Source organism: Brachyhypopomus gauderio, chromosome 17 (genome assembly GCF_052324685.1).
Source record: "Brachyhypopomus gauderio isolate BG-103 chromosome 17, BGAUD_0.2, whole genome shotgun sequence".
In the NCBI taxonomy this organism is placed as follows: Eukaryota; Metazoa; Chordata; class Actinopteri; order Gymnotiformes; family Hypopomidae; genus Brachyhypopomus; species Brachyhypopomus gauderio.
The window spans coordinates 5,366,554-5,389,108 of NC_135227.1; the positions used below are offsets into that span (position 1 = coordinate 5,366,554).

The window sequence follows — 22,555 nt, forward strand, 5'->3', positions numbered from 1 at the left end:
TAAGGCGACATGCTCGTAGGCACAAAGACCTCAAACAAATAAGTGAGGATTGAAAAGCTTTACAAAGCTAAAGTCGTTTCTTACGGCCTCCTAAGAAAATGCAAACCCGAACGCATCACGGAGCACGTATGGCCTTGCTTTCTTTCTCTTCTCACTGGCTAAGCCTTCAGACTCACTGCTGTTGGCCATGCTGTGCATCACTTGTGAGTGAATATGTCCTACGTTTCATCTGACTGACTGCTACATTTCCAATGTATTTAGTTTACAAAGGGCAAATAAAGAATTTTAATCTTAAAGGTCCCAAAACCTTAAATCCCAAATCTCCAGTGTTTCTAGCCAGTGTGCATGGGTGGTTTGACCTCGGGCCGCTGGCAGAGAGGACGACCGCGGGGAGCGGGATGTCTGAGCCTCTGCTCAGTGTTCCGGCTCACCAAAAGGAGCCAGTGTTTACCAGTACAGCTTGTGTAATCCACAGAAGAGCTCCACTATACAAACACGGGCAGTAATACCTTTGTGCCACAATACATCAGTGCAGAGAGGCTGTGAGGGTATTTCCAGTCATCATCACTGATATGCAATTGAATGGGCCTCTTTAAGAAAAAAGGTTTAAGAAAACCATGCATTCAGCCATGCATTTATTACTATATGCACAGGTGGAGTGGTTATGTATGCTCTTCCATAGTTAACTGTTTCTAGATGTGTATGATAAATAAGAGTCATAGACTTGACTCACTGACTCTCACTGTCTTCACAGAACTAAAGTCTCCGTGGTGCTTATTCAAACTGCTCTCTCACCCTCGTGGCTTAAAACAATCTTCTTTTCAACACACCGAGTGTATTTACTGAGACTATCGCTGAATGGAACTGGAACAAAACAGCAAAGCTGATGACAGTATGAAGGCAGAAGCACTATTTGTAGAATGCAAATGTACAGGAGCTGTGTTGAGTGGGTGCACAAACTTCTCATTTTCTTCTGTGCTCTGTGGGAGTTAGACACCCTAAAACCACAGCTGACTACATGGGCAAAGAGATCCGGGCTGTGCTGTTAAAACAGTGTAGTATCCCATGCAAGAATGCATAATTTAACAGATGATTTCTTACCATGACTGTAGTAATTAGTAAGAGTTAGAAATCTCAAAGAGGTAGAGCTACCTTCCACTGGGCGACAATGAACACGTTTCAAGGGTTGAAAGATCACCAATCACTGATCACTGATTAAATATGAAAACTTTTGCCTAATACGCTGTATCCTTGTATGTGAATAGCATATTGCTCCTTCTGTCTTGGATGTCTGACTTTTAGTTCACAGTGTTGATTCATTACATTTGTTTTGCAATCAAGTTGTTAAATTTGACTGTAACTAAATGAAATGACTCAAGACTGTGCTGAGACACAGATGAACTGTTGGGAATGGGGAGAAACAACTGAACTGTTGGGAATGGGGAGAAACAACTGAACTGTTGGGAATGGGGAGAAACAACTGAACTGTTGGGAATGGGGAGAAACAACTGAACTGTTGGGAATGGGGAGAAACAACTGAACTGTTGGGAATGGGGAGAAACAACTGAACTGTTGGGAATGGGGAGAAACAACTGAACTGTTGGGAATGGGGAGAAACAACTGAACTGTTGGGAATGGGGAGAAACAACTGAACTGTTGGGAATGGGGAGAAACAACTGAACTGTTGGGAATGGCACTCAACGGGAGGAAGTGCAGTTAAACACAGACAGCGAATAGCCCAACAAATTGGAGAAATTCATAATGATGCCATTTTTTCTTTCTTTGTAGCCATGTCCCAGGCTGTTGTGCAGTCTTTCATTTTTGAGGAAATCGATACTTAGTGCTAAGAGAAGGTGCCAGATATCCTGTTTTTCTATTGATTGGAATCTGGGCAATCTTTTCTGTATTTCAAAAGTCTTTGTTTAATTTTGTTTTTTTGTTGTTGGGTGTTGTTGCTTTGAAAGATGTTCAGTGACATGCATGAATGAAGTCAACGTATTGTGTGTACAGACATGCTGTGCGAAAGTAAAGAAAAATAGGTGTGTGTGAACCATTAGAGTGTGCACTGTCAGTGTATGTGTGTGTGTGTGTGTGTGTGTGTGTGTGTGTGCGCATATGTAAGGTTAGAGACATGGCAAGAACTTGGGGTTACTAACACATCCGTAATAATAGTGATCAATACAACATTTTGAGAAGAAAGACACTAATTCAAGAGTTATTTGTTTGGAGTGAACTTTAAGTGACACATGTAGTCATTCACAATCCAATTTTCCAATTTTCTTCCACTGGCCAAGTTCGAAAGGATGTGTTTCAGCCATCAAATGATTCCCTCGGTGACCCATTATTGTACTTATCCCCTGCTGTTGGTAATATTAGTCAGCTTTTGTGTCAAGGAAATGGTGTCTGCTTTTCCACAGCTTTAACTTTTTTTTGCACTCGCCATGCACATCAGAATATAAAAGGTACTTTGATTAAATATGTAGTGCTACTTTGACAAGTATGAGAGCAAGATTAGTTTTCACTGCTTGCAAAGAAACTTGAACTCCAAAGCTTCCCACTTGGAGGCAATAGGCAGAAGTATCAGTAAAATGAATAAATGTAGAATATTCCTCAGATTTCTCATCGCCACGAGTTAGCCATTAAAGACCTGTTAGGACGTTCTTGATTTCAGAGAAGCCCAAGATGGTAGACATCTCCCTTTCAAGAAGTACGGTTGACCTGGGTAGATCATATGAGCAGCTAGTATCTGAAAAACTATTAGATGCTGTGAAGAAGGTGGAAGAAAAGATCACTTTGCAAGCAATAATATTCACCCCTCCTGTGTGAACCTTCTCAGTTGCTCTTTTGCTTATTGTGTCTTACAAAAATGGAAACAACAGGATCACAGCGCACACGTGAACTCAAGATGATGACAGTGTTGTGTGAAACATGGTATAATCCGGTGGGCCACACTATAACACACACCATTATTCTACCAGTGGCGCTGGTGGATCTGCCAACATTGAGGACAGAGCTTCCAAATATATGAAGACAAGCAATTATATGCATGTGATGCATCAACACTAATCACAGTGGGTTTATCACTCTGCAACATGACGTCAAAAAAATTATTACCACAAAAAGGTATCGATTCTACCAATACTCACACCACAAACACCCACAGAGCGGCATAGGGGAACACACCAGAACACTGACGTTGCCCACCTGTCAAATACACTCAGCACCAATGATGTAAATGCTAATGCTTCTCTATCAGTGAAGATCCACTGCATCTCTGATGATGCAAGCAGGGAGACACAGCCCGCATGGGCCTGGCAGGTGAGATGAACGTTTCAGTCAGAGAGCAACAGCTTCTGTGTGATTACCACCTGACAAGGTGAATCAGGGTATCTTGGCATAGTTTACGTTAGTCAGTATAAAAAAAAAAGTCACAGTTGGCAATCAATCATGTATTAATTTGATGAGATCAGACCTGTCTTGCATCTCTTCAGGTCAGACTGATGAAACACAGTCAGAAGCGCTCGACTTTCGTGTCTGAGATGAGGACTTCCTGTCATTGGATCTGTCAGGCCTGGTCACACCTGACAAACTAAATACAACTCGGTTGTGGTTGCTGTCCATTTTGCATGACCATTTACCAAAATGCAGCTGCAAAACAGTTTTAAAAAATCATTGATATCCTCCTGTCATCAGGTTCGGTGAGAAAATGCTTCAACATCACTTCTATTATCCTCCTAAAGTCCTTAGGGTCAGGTTTCTAAGTGCTAATAAGCTATGAGATTTTACAAGAGCTTGCTTTCTGAAGATATTATGAGCCATAAGAAGTGCATCGGTGTGCATGGTTGAGTGTGACAAGTATTAAGAAGACTGCAAATTATGTCGTTTAATGCAAATGTTGTTCAACGTATCTTCTTCTTGATACATTAACAGAATCCAATCCAGCAGAAAGCGAATGTGTCAGAGATTGAGCTGAAACAGAGGAACAGCCAATCATCTCTCTGCTTCCAAACATGCATCTATTTTTGAGCATCGTGAGCAGCTGATTGGTCTATTTTTGTCCTCCGTTGCTCTTTTCTTGTTCATTGTCGTCAGTTTTGCTTCTATGTATGTGCTTCATACGTTTCATCTTTTTTTGTTGAAAGCCTTTTTTTTATGAAACTAGAACATCATATATATGTTAGATTTGCTTTTCATTTTTTCCATCAACGTTTCAACATTTCACTGGGTGCAACAGAAATGTCATCTGCAAAGCTATGCAAGTTCTCTGTGTTTACTCATAATGTGGCCATGTGGCGTTACACACAGACAGAAGAGCAGTGGCCCCCAACACTGATCCTTGGAGTTTGCCAACAAATATTGTGTGTGAAGTGCAGCACTTGGGTGGCGCTGGAGTCTCAATCAATGCCTCTGGTCCCATCAGTGCTCATCCTAAGGTTACTGAAAACTTTACCCAATGCCATTTTTCACCGTGGCACGGTCGGAACATTAACTGAATTTCCTCCTAGATGTTGTTACTGAGGGGTAAGTTCTACCACCTTCATAATCTTCCCTAGAAAGTTTAGATTAGACATTGCTTCATAGTTATAATATAATAATCTTTCGTTATTTGCAGTCCTATAGGAGGTACAGTGGTTCTAGGAAGCTACCCAGGAGTTTATATTTAATACACTTATTTTAAAAGGATCACTGAAACTAGGTTGATTGCCCATGTGGTGAAACTAAAACACCAATGTACCGAAGCTCATCAAAATTAACTGAACTTAATGCCAAATCAAATGTATTAAATGTTCTGATCATTTATAGTTAGACCTTCAGATAGAGGATTTAAGAGGCAATCAAATAATCCCCAAGGGTCATAATAATTCTGAAATAGTTTTGAGGATAATATATATATATATATACTTTGGTACAGGGGGTTTGGAACTAGACCAGAAAGTCTCTAGTGTGATTCCAGAGTAGGGCCAAGGAACTGGTGGATAAAACACTCAAGTCTAAGACCAGACAGACCAAACTGTGCACGGACAAACCAACCTGTGCACCTGTCCAATACCCACACATGGATCCGGGAATAAGTGAGGCACTATAACATAATACAAGTCTCTTAAGAGCCTTCAAACTTGATTGGGCTGTGGAAGACAAGCGTAGAGGCCATCGTCAGGCCAATAGTACATCACCAGGAGGAGGATTTACCAAAGACATGCCCTGCTCCCACTGCAATGGGCTGAAACCCCTCAATGAAATCAACACCATCTGTGGCTACGGATAGTGGCTATGCAATACAGCGACCATCAACCACCTCCTCTACATGGCCGACATCAAGCTGCCAGAAGTGAAAGAGACATCGACTCACTGATCCGTCTCACCAGGATACACAGCAATGATGTCGGAATGTCATTTGGACTGGACAAGGGTAGTCGGATGGTTACGAGGAGAGGAAAGGTGGCCAGAACCGAGGGGATCACATTACCAGAACGAAACATAGCAGATACAGATACAAGTACCATGGAGTACCACAGGCAAACGGGAATCACGAAGAAACCACAAGGAACGAAGACACGGCCAAACGAGTGAGGAAGGTCCTGAGATGTCAGCTCAATGGGAAGAACAAGATCTGTATGTGTGTTCTTGTTCTTGTGCATTTACACATTATGTTCTTACATAAAGTGATATTTTACATAATTCGCTAGAAGGAACCAACATTATTATGTTTTTTTAATTATGCGCTCAACATTTTATTTTAATTTGTTAAGGCAGCTGTTATGCTCCATACAGTGACAGTAGGGGCAGCCCCCCCCCCCCTGCCCCCCCCCAGTCCCTATGTGGCATTGCTGTTCTGCTCTGTGATCTGAACATTCCCAGCAGCCCCGTACTGGATCACTGAGTTCCTCACCCTCACCAGGTCTCTCATGGAGAATTAAAGGCTGGAGGTTTTGCCGGTATTAGTTTTCTCACTTCTGTCAGTTCCGTAGCCTTTTAGTGCTGGTAAGTCAAAGTGCACATTTCCATGTTCAAATATAGAACTCTACACGAAGAGGCAGCAACATCTTCCTCTGGCCTTTCCCAGCACAGAGTGCACTACTGTTTAAGAAGGTATTATCTCAAGACTATGGTGAAGCGTGAAAACCTCTAAGCCCTACCTGCAAGATTATTCCTGGAAAAGCTACATAAATCCAGAATCAGGCTCTCTGATCATATCTAACTAGCGCTTTCTCTCCCCGTTCTTCTTGTTCCGGTGCGAAACTGTTGTAGTTCGTGTGATGGGCGAGTGAATAATCCTGCCTAAGGGGGGGGGGGGGGGGGGGGGGGGGGGGGGGTGAGGCGTGCCAGGTGGCACAGTAGAAGACACTACGCCACATGTCAGGTGGCGGACAGCCTGACACTCTCACACGCCAGAAGAGTGCATGTGCTCCATCTCCTCGTGCTTTGTCCGAGGAGCCGAACAGGATGGGCACCGCGGGAGCCGAAAGTCACGGATGAAGAAGCATCCGCGCAGCTCTGAATTCAGCACGGCCGATGATATCGAGAGTGCGATAGGAGCCTAGGTGGCATGGAGGGGCTTTGCGTTAAGGTTCCGTTAACTAGCGTTATTTATAGCATTTGTAACATTACCAAACCATGAACGTCAGCATTAATAAACCGTAACACATTTGGCATCAGTGCAGACTGATAGATCTGCAAAAATAGCTCACTGTGAGATAGCAATATAACAATGAATGGGAGCACTTTGTTACCATTACTTATGGTTTAGTGATGCTGAGGGTTATGGTTTGCTAATGACATGACAATTTAACCAACTGCTACATTACTAAGCATAGTATCATAAAAGGATGTCAAGGACATCATAGTTAAATTGGCAATGTCATTGTGCATCAGTTTGACATTTTTAAGCATTTTATACATCAGTCCTTAACATCACGAATGCTCCTCAGTTCATTTCAGGAATGTTTACTGGCAAACCTGGAAAGGCAGAAGCTTCACCGTAACCGTCGTCGGCCTCATGGAGGTTATTGGCTGTCCCGTCCTACACAATTAACCTACTTTCTCCATGAGGCAGCGATCTATGGGGAAGCAATTAAAAGCCCACCACATCTTGCCCTACGGAGAAGTAATGTTACGGAGACCACGACTACAGGGCCTGCTGCCAGAACACAGCCATAAACACTCCACACGAACCTTTGCTGGAACGTACACGACGGTGGCTTCAAGCTGGCGAGGAGAACTTCGTTTAGCTCCAGTGTTCAGCAAAGGCCGCGGGGACAGAAGAGGGTGAAAACGCCTCCCTTCTCAGCATCTACCCCAGAGGAAATATAATCCCTGACAAGAAAGAAATGTACCATGCAGTAAGTAAATCAACAGCTCCAGCACTGCTATGCAAAGCCCTCACAGTGCCTTACGCCCAAATTCAGAGATATATTTGGCTCATTTTTGACTAGCACTCCACGAGGCAATATCGAACTTGACAGCAGCCCCTCTGTCGATAAATCATGCAGTAACGTGGACGCGCTGAGGTGCGGTCACCGGAGCTGAACCGCAGGCAGAGTGACACACAGCTGCGGGAAAAAATGCGGTTTGGTTTGTTTACTGACCTTCCTGTCTCCCTGCTGGCAACAAACAGTCAGAGACGTCTCTGTCTCTGTCTCTCTCTCTCTCCCTCTCCCTCCCTCCCATCTTGGTGGAGTGGAGCAAGGTGACTTCTCCTTCAGCAAACTGACAAGGTAGTATTCCACTTCATTGGGTCACTCTTTCACTTGCGAGACATTCAACTGCTTTTAGGCAGGTGTTTACTGAGCGGCAGTAAATCACGTCATAAAGCGAGAACGGCCTCAGACCACGCTGCGCTTTGAAAGCTCAAAACCTCAGACCAGTCCTTGTGTTGCACATCAGACGCAGCTCCAAATTCTTTTAACGCAAGGAAGGGTGAGTCGTAAACTGTTTAACAGCGAGGCTAAGCGCCAGAATAGTTGTCCAGCACTTCTGAAAACACATCCCCCAGCAGCAGTTTATGAACCCAGTGTTTCATGCACTCACTTATTGTATAACACTTCTTCCACATTAGTCGTTGAAAGTCATTCTTCTACGCTACCCTACCCTCCGGGACTTAATGTTATTATCCAGCTGGAGATATATATGATTAGGTTTCTGGTCTCATTGTCTCCAAGGTTTCCTCATATCCCGCACATCACTCTTCCCAGTCCCGTCCTACACAGATGTCATTCTCTGTTGTTGTAGAACAAGCCCTGTTGTTTCTCTGCTTTTGAAATGTTGCTAACTGTAGTCAGAAGTTGTGAGAGGCAAACGGTGTGCCTCACAATTTATTTGTGGCAGCTAGAGGCATCACTGAAGAGAGGCGTGGTCATGTGTTATTCCCCACATTTCTCCTGAATAAATATACACGCAAGTCCCATGGTGACATTTCTGGTAAAAAAAATTAAAGGCTTTCTGAAGGAAGATGTGTACAGGGAAGAGAAAGATGGCCTTTAACTGTGCACTGAGTGGTTTTCCTTGTAGTGTTTGATTCAGACTCCTTATTCAGCCTACTTAAGCACAAACTCATGCAATTTTCACAGTGTGAGAAGAGCTACGTTATAATCATACGTGTTCATTCAATGCAAGCAAATCCAGCCTCAGAACTCAGTAAAGTGCATCTTGCAGCAGTAGCCCCGGGCTTTACTAAAGCACATAAACACAAGAAATAAGCTACCCGTTAGCATATGACTCATCGTCTGAGTGTATAAGAAATCACTCATGAGGTCTATTTTCATTTAAACTTGGCACAATGCAGTAAAGAGTATTAATGTGTAGACAAACGTCGGATGGATCTGCTGTCTTTGGTCGTAAGATGACAGCATGGCCTATATTAAGTGTATATTAGTTCATCAGAACTCTAGCATAATGTATTAGGACCACTGGATAATTTGTTTCCCATACAAGCCACTTACCAATTCAATGGACTTTATATGGGAGGCTAATTACCCAGTGGTCCTGATAGATTATCCTTCAGCACTGATAAATTCACTAACACAAGCTATTATAGATCATGTCACCAATGTCATCATGACCAACCATTATTAGTTTATATATATATAATGCCCTCTTTTCACTGTATGTACTCATATTTTAAATAAATAAATTTAGTCCTTATGAATGAACAGCTAGATCCCGTATGTGTTATGAAACTCATGACAAATTAAACACAGGCTTGAGTTCAGGCACTATAGTAGTCGCATGGAATTAAATAACAAGGGTTAGTGGAGAGGGTGGGGGGGTGGGGGGCAGAGTTCTCCAACAATCACATTACTGAGGAGAGCATATTCATCCCAAACCTATTGTGTGATGCCTACATCTTTATATTTCTACTGGCATGAACAAAGACAAAAAAAGCCAAATGAACCAAATGAAAAAAAAACAAACAAACATATTTTTACCTTTCAAAACAAAAGTGGTCAACAGAGCCACAGTACAGATGCAGCCATGCTTCTCTTCAGTTTATTATCATTTGACCCTTTACACTAGAGACTAGTTGGTCTATAACAGCTGCTAAGCTTAGAAATACATTTAAGGCCGATAAGAAAATGAAATCCAGTCATTATTAAATAAGGAAAAATTGTTTATGTTTCAGTTATATTAAATATAATACTACTAAATTAATTACAGCAATTATGAAATAAGGTAATATGGCTTATGTTTCAGTAATATTACATACATGACTAAATTAATTATCTCAAAATGTCTGAGGCTGTAAGAGAACAAATAAATATTATCATTATTATGAATCAACAAAACAATTTTTTTTTTTCATTTGACCTTATTAAAGTTCAGATCTACAATTTCTTAGACTCTCTGAATATACCTGACTCTGTATTCACTCTTAGCCGTGACTCTTACTTGTCATTCTTACCTGTAACTCTTACCTGTGACTCTTACCTGTCATTCCTACCTGTGACTCTTACCTGTGACACTTACCTGTCATTCGTACCTGTGACTCTTACCTGTGACTCTTACCTGTGACACTTACCTGTCATTCGTACCTGTGACTCTTACCTGTCATTCTTACCTGTGACTCTTACCTGTCATTCCACCTGTGACTCTTACCTGTCACTCTAACCTGTGACTCTTACCTGTCATTCCTACCTGTGACTCTTACCTATGACTCTTACCTGTCACTCTAACCTGTGACTCTTACCTGTCATTCCTACCTGTGACTCTTACCTGTGACTCTTACCTGTCACTCTAACCTGTGACTCTTATCTGTCATTCCTACCTGTGACTCTTACCTGTCACTCTAACCTGTGACTCTTACCTGTCATTCCTACCTGTGACTCTTAGCTGTGACTCTTACCTGTCACTCTCACCTGTGACTCTTACCTGTCACTCTTACCTGTCCCTCACCTGTCACTCTTACCTGTGACTCTTACCTGTGACTCCTCCCTCTCAACATGCTCCATGCCAGTGTAGACCAGCATATACCAGATAAGGCCAGTTCTCTTTATCCCTCTGAAAATAACATTATATACAAAAAAATCTTAATATCACGGTGTTGCAGGCAAGCAGCTAGAGAAACACACACACACACACACACACACACACACACACACACACACACACACACACACACACACACACACACACACACACAGACTACTTGTCTGTGCTTGTTTTGCCTCTTGGCCTCTCATGGTTCTTCCTCTATGTAGGTCCGCAGGATCACCCTCCAGTGTGCTGCACGCTGCTCCTCCTCCTCGTGTGCTACACACACCCTGAGTTTTACCGCCACTCCGCTGTGTTGCTACGGATGGAGAAACTACTGCCAGCCCTGTCGCCTCTTTTCCTTCTCTTACTGATCGCCACAGTGCTGCTATTTGTGTTGCAAATGGAGAATAAAGACGGTCCACTCTCACTCACATCTCACTCCCACCCTGTCGACGTCACCCTTAGACGTCTAATAACTTCAATACGCCAGCAGTCAAAGCTACAGACAACAATCAAACGGCTTTATTTTCTTTTATGAAAAGCAAAAATCACTCAAGAGCAGTTAGGAAGAAAGACACAAATTATATGAATCAATAGAAGTTGCATTTGTTTACTCATCAATTAATTAATTAATTAATTTATTTATTCATGAACTCGTTCATTCATTCATTCATTCATTCATTCATTCATTCATTCAGGTATTCGTTCAATCGTTCCGCCATTCATTTCCTCATTCTTTCATTTATTCATTCATTCAATCATTTCTTCATTCTTTAATTTATTCATTCATTCATTTATTTATGTACTCATTCATTCATTCGGGTTGTGACAGTGTGTGATGTAGGCTGAGCTTTTATGCAGTTGGCATGAGGATTAAGCCCATCTTGAGATGCTCAGATTTCCACTTATCTAAACTAGTCAGCATCAAGCATTCAGCTCAGCTCCCTTTTAGCTCTTCACTAGATCCGGGTGCCTATTTTACAGCCAATTGCTTTCTTCAATTTGGCCTCATTTGTTGTCGTCTGCGAGTACGCTGTGTAACAGGAAGCAGAAAGCTGCATTAGTCTGAACGTGGAAGGTGTTCGCATGGCTCCATGTCCTTTTCGGGGAGCTTCTGCCGTTCCACGCCACCATACCGGCTTCCCGCCTGGCCTGATCCACCACACAGCTTGCTGGCTCCGCCCACTCCGCTTTTACACGCCGCCGCCCCATTCTGACACCCACGAACCGCTAAGGGGAAACGTAATACCAAAACCCGCGCGCTCGATGGAAGCCCAGACCGCATGTGCACTGATCGTACGCTGTAAATCTCCTAAGCACACAGGTCCATGTCTCTCCGAGCTGCCACTCCGTACGCTGTCAGTCGTCGGCTACATTAGCTGCGTTCTGCTGCGCACGGGGGCCAGGCGAACACACGCCAGCTTTAGGGGGAGGCATGTCGCCCAGCCTTGTGGCTGACACCCGGGCCCCCATTACTGACACACAGCTCGAGACATCCACGTGACTGCTGGAGTAAACCCTTGAGCAGGAGTATTTGTGGAAACAGGGATGAAGAGCGTGTGAAGGTGAGCACGGCGTATCTGGGGAAGCCGAACCCAACGTGACCTTTCATATCTCACGCCGCATGTACAATGTGAATTGCGAAATCCACGCCGGAAAAGCTGATACTGGATGCAAGTGGAGACATTAATAATTGATTTTAAAAAGAAACGAGAAATTCGTAGGATGGAGGCAGATGTTTTCATTCGTACAGCTGAATCTGTAATGTTGCATTCAGAGCACAAGGCAAGCACTGGAGCATCTCATTTAATGTGATTTGGGTTTCATTCCAGGGGAAGCACAAGGACAGAAATGACACATAATGAAAGTTTTTTTTTTTTTTTCATTTTAGACAACTAATGTCACCAGGCTGCGGTTTCCGCAGTGGTTCCTACATTTCTGATTGGTCCACACCAGATCTGACTCCTCCCTGGTTCCTTTATGCTGTCTTTATGAGGAGGCACAATTACAATACACACTGCATGCTGATCTTGCATACTTTGAGCTTCATTTGAATATGTCTATTGATACTTCATACATACGCATATTAAAATTGGCACTTCTGCCTGGCTTCCTGTCCCCCTCCCGTGATCACCTACCTGTGTTAAACATCCCATCTGCTTCTGTCTTGCTCTGACAACCATTCCTACAGAAGCTCTAATGAACCACTGCGGTGCTCTGCCTTTGCCTCCTAGTCAGGATAAAACACTAGCGTGATGAGAACCTACCATACGTCCAAATGAGTAAGATCTCCTCTGGCGAGGGAGACAGGAATCGAGAGGGAGTCGGAACCGTGACGTTCCTGGCAGCGTGAATACATAAACCCGCGCTGAAGATCATTTCTTTGCTGTGTACCTGCACAGGACCCAACTCATCCCTTCCCAGCTGCACCGCTGCGAGCAGAATCTCCCACTGATGCCATTTCAACAGCCTTTGCCAGATTGTGATTCTGACTATTTAGCGCGGGAGGCCTGGAACGCTTGTTTGGCAGGGAGAGACGGAGACAGATCCAGATCCCTCCAGCCTCGCCGGGCCGCACACCTTCCACAGGTCTGGCAGGCGGTGGGGATGAGCTGTCTTTACGATGGGCCCGCTCCTTCTCCCCGACCGCTGGGCTCCCTCCAGACGCAGGCCGAGTCCTCTCAGGAAGGATTACGCCCAGCGTGGACACGCCTCTCATACACACTCATTACACTCCGCTCGACCAGGTTAAAGCCGTCATCCTGCTTTTTCGTTCCACCTCGCTAGACTCTGCGTTTTACCTGATTTGGGCTGCAATTTTCCCCCTGTCCTAGCAGCTGTTGTTTTGCCTGAGCCCAGATCTGGTGGATTTGAGAACTTCTCATCCGACGTGCGGCCCAACCAACACCAGACCAGCAGGGAACAGAAGGCATGGTCCTAAACATCTGCTCAACACCACATATCTCAAGCGTTCAAAGAAAATCCCATAACCAAGATCTGAAACAAGCTGGCAAATATTTATGATCCAAAAATTAAATAAATAAATCTTTTTAAAATAAATATCATATGCATATGCACTTTGGTAATTCTACTAGCAGTTAGCCACGTGCACACATATATATATATGGGTGGTTTTTACTCAATGTTCACTTATGGTGTAACGGTAGAAAAAAACAAACCAATAAAAACACATATAAATAAATCAACAACAATCTACAGTCCAGTCACAGCCATTTCAAAAAAGGCACTCTTCTTTGACGGGAAATCGTTTCTGCTAAACTAATTGAGTATTTCCTTCACTGTCCTGTCAGAAATTTCTGAATGTTTCCACATGCAGCCTCTTCTCTTTTAACCTCGTCGTCTAATGTGACATCTTCATCGGATTAATAAAAAACCCCGTGGTTGCCTCGGAGGTGAGATGACGGGGTGCTGCACTCAATCACCAGGGCTCACACACTGTCGGTGTTTAACAGCCTACGAGACGCATCACGAGGAGTGGAGACATGCCATGGCAGAATGGGGCGGTCTGACGCAAACGGGCGGAGCAATCGGGCCGAAGAAAAGATGGTTGACTCACGATCCTCGGATCCAGATACATTGGCCTGTCTGGTCACAGCCCGTACGGCATGTGCAAAACGATGTGCGACGACAAAGAAGAAAACGAGGACATGAGTTTAAGATATGGCTACTCAGGCCCCATGCTCTATAGCCAGTGGCGGACTTAGCAATTTGGGGGCTCAAGGCGAAATTAGCTAGGGGGCCCATCAACATTAATATGCGAGAAATAAGTTAACTAGTCAGGAGGCTCCTACAGTGGGCTGCAGTGGGAGGGGCCCAAGGCAGTTGCCTAGCCACGCCTCTATGCAAAGACCGCCTCTGTCTATAGCTTGAAGGGCCAATGCTCTATGGCCTGAAGGGCCCATGCTCTATAGCAGGGGTCGGCAACCGGGTGTAAATGAACACAATTATATCGCAATTATATTATATCGCGATCGATCGCCAAGTATAAACGCCTCCGCTTAGCAGAGCGTTGAGGAGCGATTTCGATTGGAGGATCGTGCTTTCTGTCTGAGATTTTTTATTACTAATTTTTTTTGCTGATGCTGGTCCAGCGTGTCGCGTGCCACTGATTATGCCTCGGCGTGTCAACGGTGGCACGCGTGCCATAGGTTGCCGAACCCTGCTCTATAGCCTGAAGGCCCCATGATCTATGGCCTGAAGGGCCCATGCTCTATAGCCTGAAGGGCCCATGCTCTATAGCCTGAAGGGCCCATTCTCTATGGCCTGAAGGGCCCATGCTCTATAGCCTGAAGGGCCCATGTACCCGTGCAGCACTGAAATTACCTCTGAAATACAAAAGCAGGCACTTACAACTCCACAATTACAGAAGAGTAAACAAATACACAACCAGATTGTTTACAAATAGAGAATTATCTGATTACACATGCTTCTACGAAGTAAACTGACTACATACTGACTCACCCAGCAGTACAGTCATGCCACATTACAGAACTGTATACCACAGTCCTCTCCACTGATTCTCCACCAACAGACATTTCAATCACTCTAATACAGATCTACTCTAACACACATTCTAATATGTATCAATACAACCAACTCACTGTGTGTACTGTAAATGACCAGGAAGTATGAGCAGCCCAGCCTCTCTGAGACATTAGCCAGTGAGGGACAGATGTCACCCCATGTCCATGTTCAATGTCACAAGGCAGAGTATAATTTAAGCATAATGAACTGCTGAATACTGAATACTGTATACAAAGTGTATCTCTGCTATCAATAGGATAACTGTAAATGTAAGATTTAACATATGTGCCACTAAAAACAGATTAAGTTGCATAAATACATGATTATGGTAAACCAATCGTAATGACTCCCCAAAGAGAATCAGTGCTATGGCAGTATTTGTATGTGAACAGTCATGGCAGACAAGTATGGTGGCTCGTGGTGGTAAGAAGCGTAATTAAAGAAGCCAAATCTCCTGCGTCCTGCTGGTCCGCCCACGTGTGTCAGTAGATCAGTCCGGTCTCTCACAGGAGCTCCTGCCCACGTTCAGGCATTCTGAAGGCCAGAGGGGCATTAGGCCATCATACATATGTAACAGCCTAGCCAATGAGATGTGAATGACAGAATGACAGCACACCGCTTAAAAGTGTGTGTGTGTGTGTGTGTGTGTGTGTGTGTGTGTGTGTGTGTGTGTGTGTGTGTGTGTGTGTGAGTGTGTGTGTGTGTGTGTGTGTTAGTAGAGAAGGAGAGAGACAGACAGAAATACAGACAGACAGAGAGAGAGACAGAGGAGAAGTTGTGCAGCTGTATAAGAGGTCCCTACCACCCCTGTATGTGAGCCAGAAGTTTCCTGTCTGGTTGTAATTAATCTGATTCTAAGCTTTGCTCCACTGGCTACCACACAGAGAGGTTTCCTTCTGCGATAGACTTCCCGTCAGAGGTGGGCTTTACATCCAGGCCCTCCCGCGGCATGGCTGACAACTCTATAACATCCTCCACATCTTCATGCCAACTTACCGACCCTCTTCACACACACTTATCTACACAGGGCTCTGGTTCAGGAATGCTAAACGCTAACACTAAGTCATTAGCCGGGCTGGCTTCAGCGGCCACATGGCAGAAAACCTCTAATCCAGTGCTTTTGTTTGGCCAAGCCCCTCCCCCCACTCTAGACATCCATCAGCGCTTTCGTTCTCGCTAAACATCCGACTATCGACCGACCGAGTGTTTTTATCCCCCCACTCTGTTTCACTGGCCCCACTTTTCCCAGGCTTTGCCAAATAGCACGACGGCACTCGCAAAAGTAGCGGCAATCTGTTTAAGAAGTGTGAAGAGCTCTCGTAATGTGTCATTAAATGATTCTGTTCGCCAGTAGTAGTTGGCAGCAAAGACGTTCACTCTGACGGCGGGCCTTGTCATAGCCACTTTCCATGTGATATTTCCCGTCTCGCTCGAAAACATTTAGGGGTGTGACAAAACGATTTCTAGCACTTGCAATTTTCACCACGGGCCTGCTTTGTAGCTCTGCAAAACACTCGCGCTGGGCCCACCAGGGCCCGAGACAAGCTCACACTGCACTGTTTCTCAATGCCTGCGCTCGACGCTGGTGAAGAATCTTGACCTGACATGTGGGGAAGGATGAACGTCCGTATGTTCCTGCGCTAGGAGACGCTGCACAGCCACCTGGTGTGTGTGCTTCAGGAAAGACAGACGTCATGTGCTTGCAGTGCTGAGGGAGATGTCCTCATGTGTTTTCATACAGGACAACATCACCTTCACCCACGGAGATGCGCACTGGCAATGCGGAGTGGATAAAAACCGCTCTTCCCAACATAACCCAGATACAATCTATTATTTTTACTAACGCCAAAGCTTCACTCATTACCTGGAGCAGAAGCAAAATCATCCATTTATTAAAAATATATTATTAGTGTTCTTTTCATAGGGCAGCCTGTAAATGTCCCAGTGGGCTGTGAGGAATAAATACATACGCTTATATTTTATATAAATACATACGCTCTGTATTATATATTTGTTTACAGCTTCCATGACAGCTTCTCTATTTGACAGTTTCGCAGCTGAGATCCCGTGGTATGTCCAGGGCGGCGTGACGGCCGGCATGTGGGGCGGGGATGCAGCGTGCGGGTGGTGGTGTGGCGTTCAGGGGTCGGCGTGCAGGGTGGCGTGTGGGCCGGTGTGCAGCTCAGCCACCCGCAACCATGCAGCCACCAGTCAGCCTGGTCTGATTGTGGGTGGCTATCTGCTCAGTCCCACAGAAGTCTCCCACCAGGCTGGAACACACAGACATACGTTAAGCCTCCGTGACAACCGTGAGATGGGCCGCTTACCACCACGGGTACAGGGTATGGCTGCCGTGAGCCATTGGGAGGAAAAGGGAGGAATCACGGAACGAATCTGAATATATTTTGGAGATGAGTGATCTTGAAAAGCACCGTCTACTCACTCCAGGTAGAGAGCAGACAGAGGCGATGTGGTTCAGGGCACTAGAAGCATGCGCACAGATGCACTCCATTAACTGCGAATAAGAATAACCCAATTTTAGGGCCCAATTCTCTCGTTATGCTCCGATCGTCGGCCAGCAGAATGAGTCCTGAGCTGTGGCGTAAACACAAACACAGGACCCTCCCTCCACAAGGGCTTCATTTATCTATAATTTATTTAACCTCAATTATGCACATGCTTACAATAAGGAAGCCTTTAAATGCTCTCAATTAGCTGGAGACTCAAAATTATTTCCAAAACAGCAAAAAACAAATGCAAATCAACCCCTGTGGTTTGCATTTCACTTCACGAAAACATAAGAATTAAGAAAAAAAGACCAGACAATGTTTATGGCTGAAATCCCATTCTTTCAATGTGTCAAATCACAGCAATAATGATAAAACTGAAGCATCTTAGTAACTGTACAACAAACCTATAACCTTAGTAACCTATAACAAATATCTTGGGAGACAAAACATCTCCAGTGCATACAAAGCCCTCTGAAACAGCACTCTGCGTGACTCTATGTATCCATTACAAATTACTCCGCACTAAATCAAATGATATGTCTTGGCGAGGTACGCAATAACGATCGTCGCCGTTATGCTACGAGCATAATGGAACACCAGAGTTGGCCCGGTAATTAAACCGCCCCCGCACGTCGCTTGACTTGGAAGCCGCACGCCCCGAAGTGTGTCGCGGAAACAGTGCACGCACCTGAGCTTTCAAAGAGGCAAGCGCGATGAAAGCCCTCGGCCTCATTAACGGGCAAGGCACTGAGCAGTCTCTGTCCCACGGCTCGGGCATTGTTTCAAATCCTCGCGTCCCGAAGGCCACACACCGCTGCGGTATTTATAGTCGTTAAACCAGCAGACAGCAACCGTGCCGCTCGTCGAAGAAGATACGCGCCCTGCGGTCCTCTGGCACTTTCTTTGGGGGGGGTCAAAGTTGAAAGCATACACCCTTTGGCTGTCACCGCCAGTGTGGCTGCACAGCCTGACCACGGCTCTGCCGTATACCCGATGCACATGAACTCATTCACCCTGGCGGACGAAGTCCCTTTACCAAAATCAATGAGCTAGTAATGGAATTACAGGAGCAGACAAAATGGAGAATAGTTGTGCTAGGCGTCATTTTGAGAGCAGTGTATGACTCGTTCACTCATTGTCCTCCTATGCAAATGTTATTAGGTTTACACTGTACACTCCATTTACTTTATCAACCATAATCGTGTATGTCATAGTATGAATGATACTAGGGCTAGAAGGCATATTGCTGCTTTAATGAGAATTGAACATGGTAAAAACTGGTATTTCTGGTATGAAGCTTGGTATAAACGAAACTGTCGGTAACTACACGAAAACTATGTAGTTATGAGAGTTAATAATAAGAGTGTAAGTCTTTAGAATGAAGAGTTTCTATCCTTTCTATCCTCACTGGACAGAAAAAAAAGAAAGAAATGAAACAAAAACACATCCGAATGGTGGTGATTTGATCTGAAGTGCTACATAAGCAGATCGCATTGTGTTAAGAGTGTTGTCTTTGGATACTTAGGTTTGCAACAGCCTGTTCTGCTGAACTCTTTCATGTAGGGGCACGGATGTGGATTAAGGCACTCTCTGGAAAACCGAAGCTTTGAGCAACGTTTTCAAACTCGACATCTCAGGTAAGAGGAGGAGCTTTGGAGAGCCCAGCAGACTGGAGGCCCGCAGCACCCAGAAACAGAAACGCCTCTGTGAACAGAACACACGCCTGGCCAACGAGCAAATGGCGTACACCGGCAGAGTCGACTTTCACCAACGCCAGCTCGCAGAGTTTAATCCATGTCCCTTTGACTGCTGTTGGATCTGGCGCGTCTCCACAAACCAAATCTTTGACATCTCCTTGAAGTGACTCTGCTGTAATACCTGATGTAACACCTAGCTAGTCACCAGCGTCAGGCTTTCAGCCTGTCCGTAATACCTGATGTAACACCTAGCTAGTCACCATACGTAACACCTGATGTAACACCTAGCTAGTCACCGTCCGTAATACCTGATGTAACACCTAGCTAATCACTGTCCGAAACACCTGATGTAACACCTAGCTAGTCACCATCCGTAATACCTGATGTAACACCTAGCTAGTCACCAGCACCAGACTTTCAGCCCGTCCGTAAATGCTGCAATAAATAATTCCTCAAAGCGAGACAAATGCTCACCTTTATTGCAGGAAACACTCAATTACGTCCCTGTGACCGAATTTTACTACTAGGTAATGGAGCTCTCATTGCTCAAGCTGTCACTTTGCACCAATTGTGGTTTTGCACTGGAGATGTTTAAATAGTAAATAAAACCGCAGGCTCCTAGGAAGAGGTTCAGAGGAGTTGCAGGAGGCACCGCCACGGCGACATATGCGTCGGGAAGTCTTCTGGCAAACGTGGCGGTTTCTACCCACGTGCAGCGTTCCCCCCCGCTGGGTCCTTGAGACACAAATATCAAATAAATAAATAAAAAGATAGATAAATCGATAAATAACGTGGGCTGCCAAAGGAAAAGCACATGTGCATAGAGTCCACGTCCGCAGAGGCCACGCTAGCTGTGTTTAGCCGTGTTTGCACTTTTTCAGCATTTAGAGCTGTGTGTGTGTGTGTGTGTGTGTGTGTGTGTTTAAGAACACAGTAAAGGAGCTCTTCATCTTATCGAAAACGCCACACAACAGCGCAGCCCTGGAGTGAGAGTCTCCGCTGCCGTGGCTGCCGGCAGACCCGTTCTGGAGGGGTCGCGGGAGCCCGGGCCCGGCGCAGCGCCGAGAGGCAGCATGGAGAGCTGCGCGTGGGTCTAATTGCTCGCGCCGCGGGGTTGTGGCGGCGGGCCAGGAGAAAAAGCCACCGCAGCGCAAAACGCCACGCTCCCTCATCGAGAGACGTCGCGGAAATAAGGCCACAGACATCGCACACGATAAGAAGAAGCCCAGCTGCACGGACAAGCCTGTGATAACGAATGCCGCGTATCATATTTTCCTTTGAAATCACCAGGCCAGCCGGTTCAGAACTGATAATGGCGGTTGCAGAATGTCCCTGAATATGCAGAAGTCCTTTTCTGAATGTCACGGGCGATCAAAGGGGGCCACGCGTCCCTTTCATTCTCACCCCCAGTGGCAGGAAAGTCATAAAATAAGATGCCACACAGGGACAAATAATCCTCTCAAACACGCCAGCAAACGGCCAGCAGACAGGCTGTGACGCGGAGGCAGGCAGTCGAGGGCGTTTGTGTTTCACAGCAGCAATGACATCAAAACGCGAGCCGACGAACAATAAGGTTCCCCGCGGAAATGGAGCCGAGAAAAGCACTCGGTCAGTGTTTCAGTCGCTGTGACTTTTTGGCATCTTTCTTTTAAAAACCCAACGCGAAAGGCTCTTTTCTGATTGCATTAATGAGCATGGCAGGTTTCTGATGGAATACCAGACATCACCAGCCATTGGTGTGGAACTGGCGCATCGAAGCTTGTTTGCGATTGCTGCCACACGGCAGACACTGACACCGTGGAGCTCACAGGCAGAACGTGTTCAAATGAGACATGGCAGAAAGCAGCAGGTCTCCACTGTACATGTGTGTCCGTGTGTAAGCATGTGCGTCAGACACGGGGAGACAGAACGAGACGGAGAGAGAGACATTGATGATTCACAGGTTACGTGTGCACGTCACACGTCTACAGTATGTATTTGCTGATGCTGATGCAAATGACATAAACCTTTCAGAGGGTAGTAATGCTATATGAAAGCAGGGAGGGAGGACATTTGCATGGGGGGGGCTATTTATAAAACAAGAAATGTGACACTAAGGAATACAGAAAAACATGCATCAAAAGTGTGTGTGTGTGAGCGTGCGCATGCGTGTGTGTGTGTGTGTGGGATTGTGTGTGTGTGTGGGATTGTGTGTGTGTGTGTGTGTGCGCGCGCGCGCTCATGCGTGTGCGTGTGTGTGTGTGTATGCATGCGCGTGCGTGTTTGTGTGTTTTAAATACATACTTTGGCTATTCAATTAAACTCCTCTTGTTCTTTGACAAGCAATTAGCCACGTTCCCCTATTTACTACTGCAGCTGATAAACACATTAGTGCTGCCTATAGGTGCTCTGGCAGGTCAATAGCAACACTTTCAGACTATAGTAATACTAAGTAATACTAAGACATGGCAAACAACAGAGAAATACTGGGGAGAATGTGGCCGTGCCCTTTTTGAGGCACGTGAACTATGTAATTACACTAGGTGTTTGCCTGTTTTTTGACCATCGAAAGAATAAAAGTTGCCGCAGCCCGTTATGTCTACAACTTTTGAAAAAAAGCACTGACTTAATACTTCAGCATCAAGAGAGAAGCTTCACACTCAACAGTCCGGTAGTCCTATTTTAATTTACTTAGCCTACTGGCTGGTTGATCCAGTTCTATACAGTGTCCGTACTTATCCACCGTGGGATTTAGAAAGCAACCTTTTAACTGGCTACTTCGTATGACGGCTATTTTCGAAACGGTATCAAATACAAAAGTCCACTAGCATTTGGTAACCTTTGCGGTCTGTTATAATCAAACGCAGCGCACAGTAACACACATGATACGTTCAGCAACCGGCACGTCACTGCTCAGCCTCCGACCGACTATGATTCACTCTTTCAAACTGTGACCAACAGGGATCGCGTCTGCCTTGCAGGAAGCTCCAGCACATTACGCCAGGAGATCCCGGATCCTGTGGGTCCTTCTCATCCTCTTCCTCTTCACCTTCATTCCTAGCTGAGCAGTGCTCAGTTAGGAAATCACCAGTGCTCGGTCTTCACACGTCGGCCCAGGAGAGCTAACCACCTGTTACACTGGTGCAGATCTTTGCTGTAGGGTTCCCTTCTGTGGGTTTAAAAGACCACGCGTGTATTCTGTCCGTTAAGCTTCAGACAACATGTGCATATTAGCACGGGGGGCTCAACCCACACAACCCGACCTTCTGCCACCATTGTAAAGACGATTCACGATTGTAAAGGCGGTTCACTTTTGTAAAGGCGGTTCACTTTTGTAAAGATGAATGACTGCTG

The 22,555-nt window shown here is 45.2% G+C and overlaps 1 protein-coding gene across 3 annotated transcripts in view; it reads right to left on the reverse strand.

The window, feature by feature from the left end:
- The window catches only part of LOC143481008 (leucine-rich repeat and fibronectin type-III domain-containing protein 2), an 83,978-nt gene that overhangs the window by 55,051 nt on the left and 6,372 nt on the right, over window positions 1–22,555 (reverse strand). The window contains exon 2 of one of the 3 annotated variants that reach the window (XM_076978917.1): window positions 7,174–7,314. The exons of the other annotated variants lie outside the window; for them this stretch is intronic. The gene's annotated coding sequence lies outside the window, so the exon portion shown is untranslated. The remainder of the gene's footprint in view (window positions 1–7,173; window positions 7,315–22,555) is intronic. 3 annotated transcript variants of the gene reach the window in all.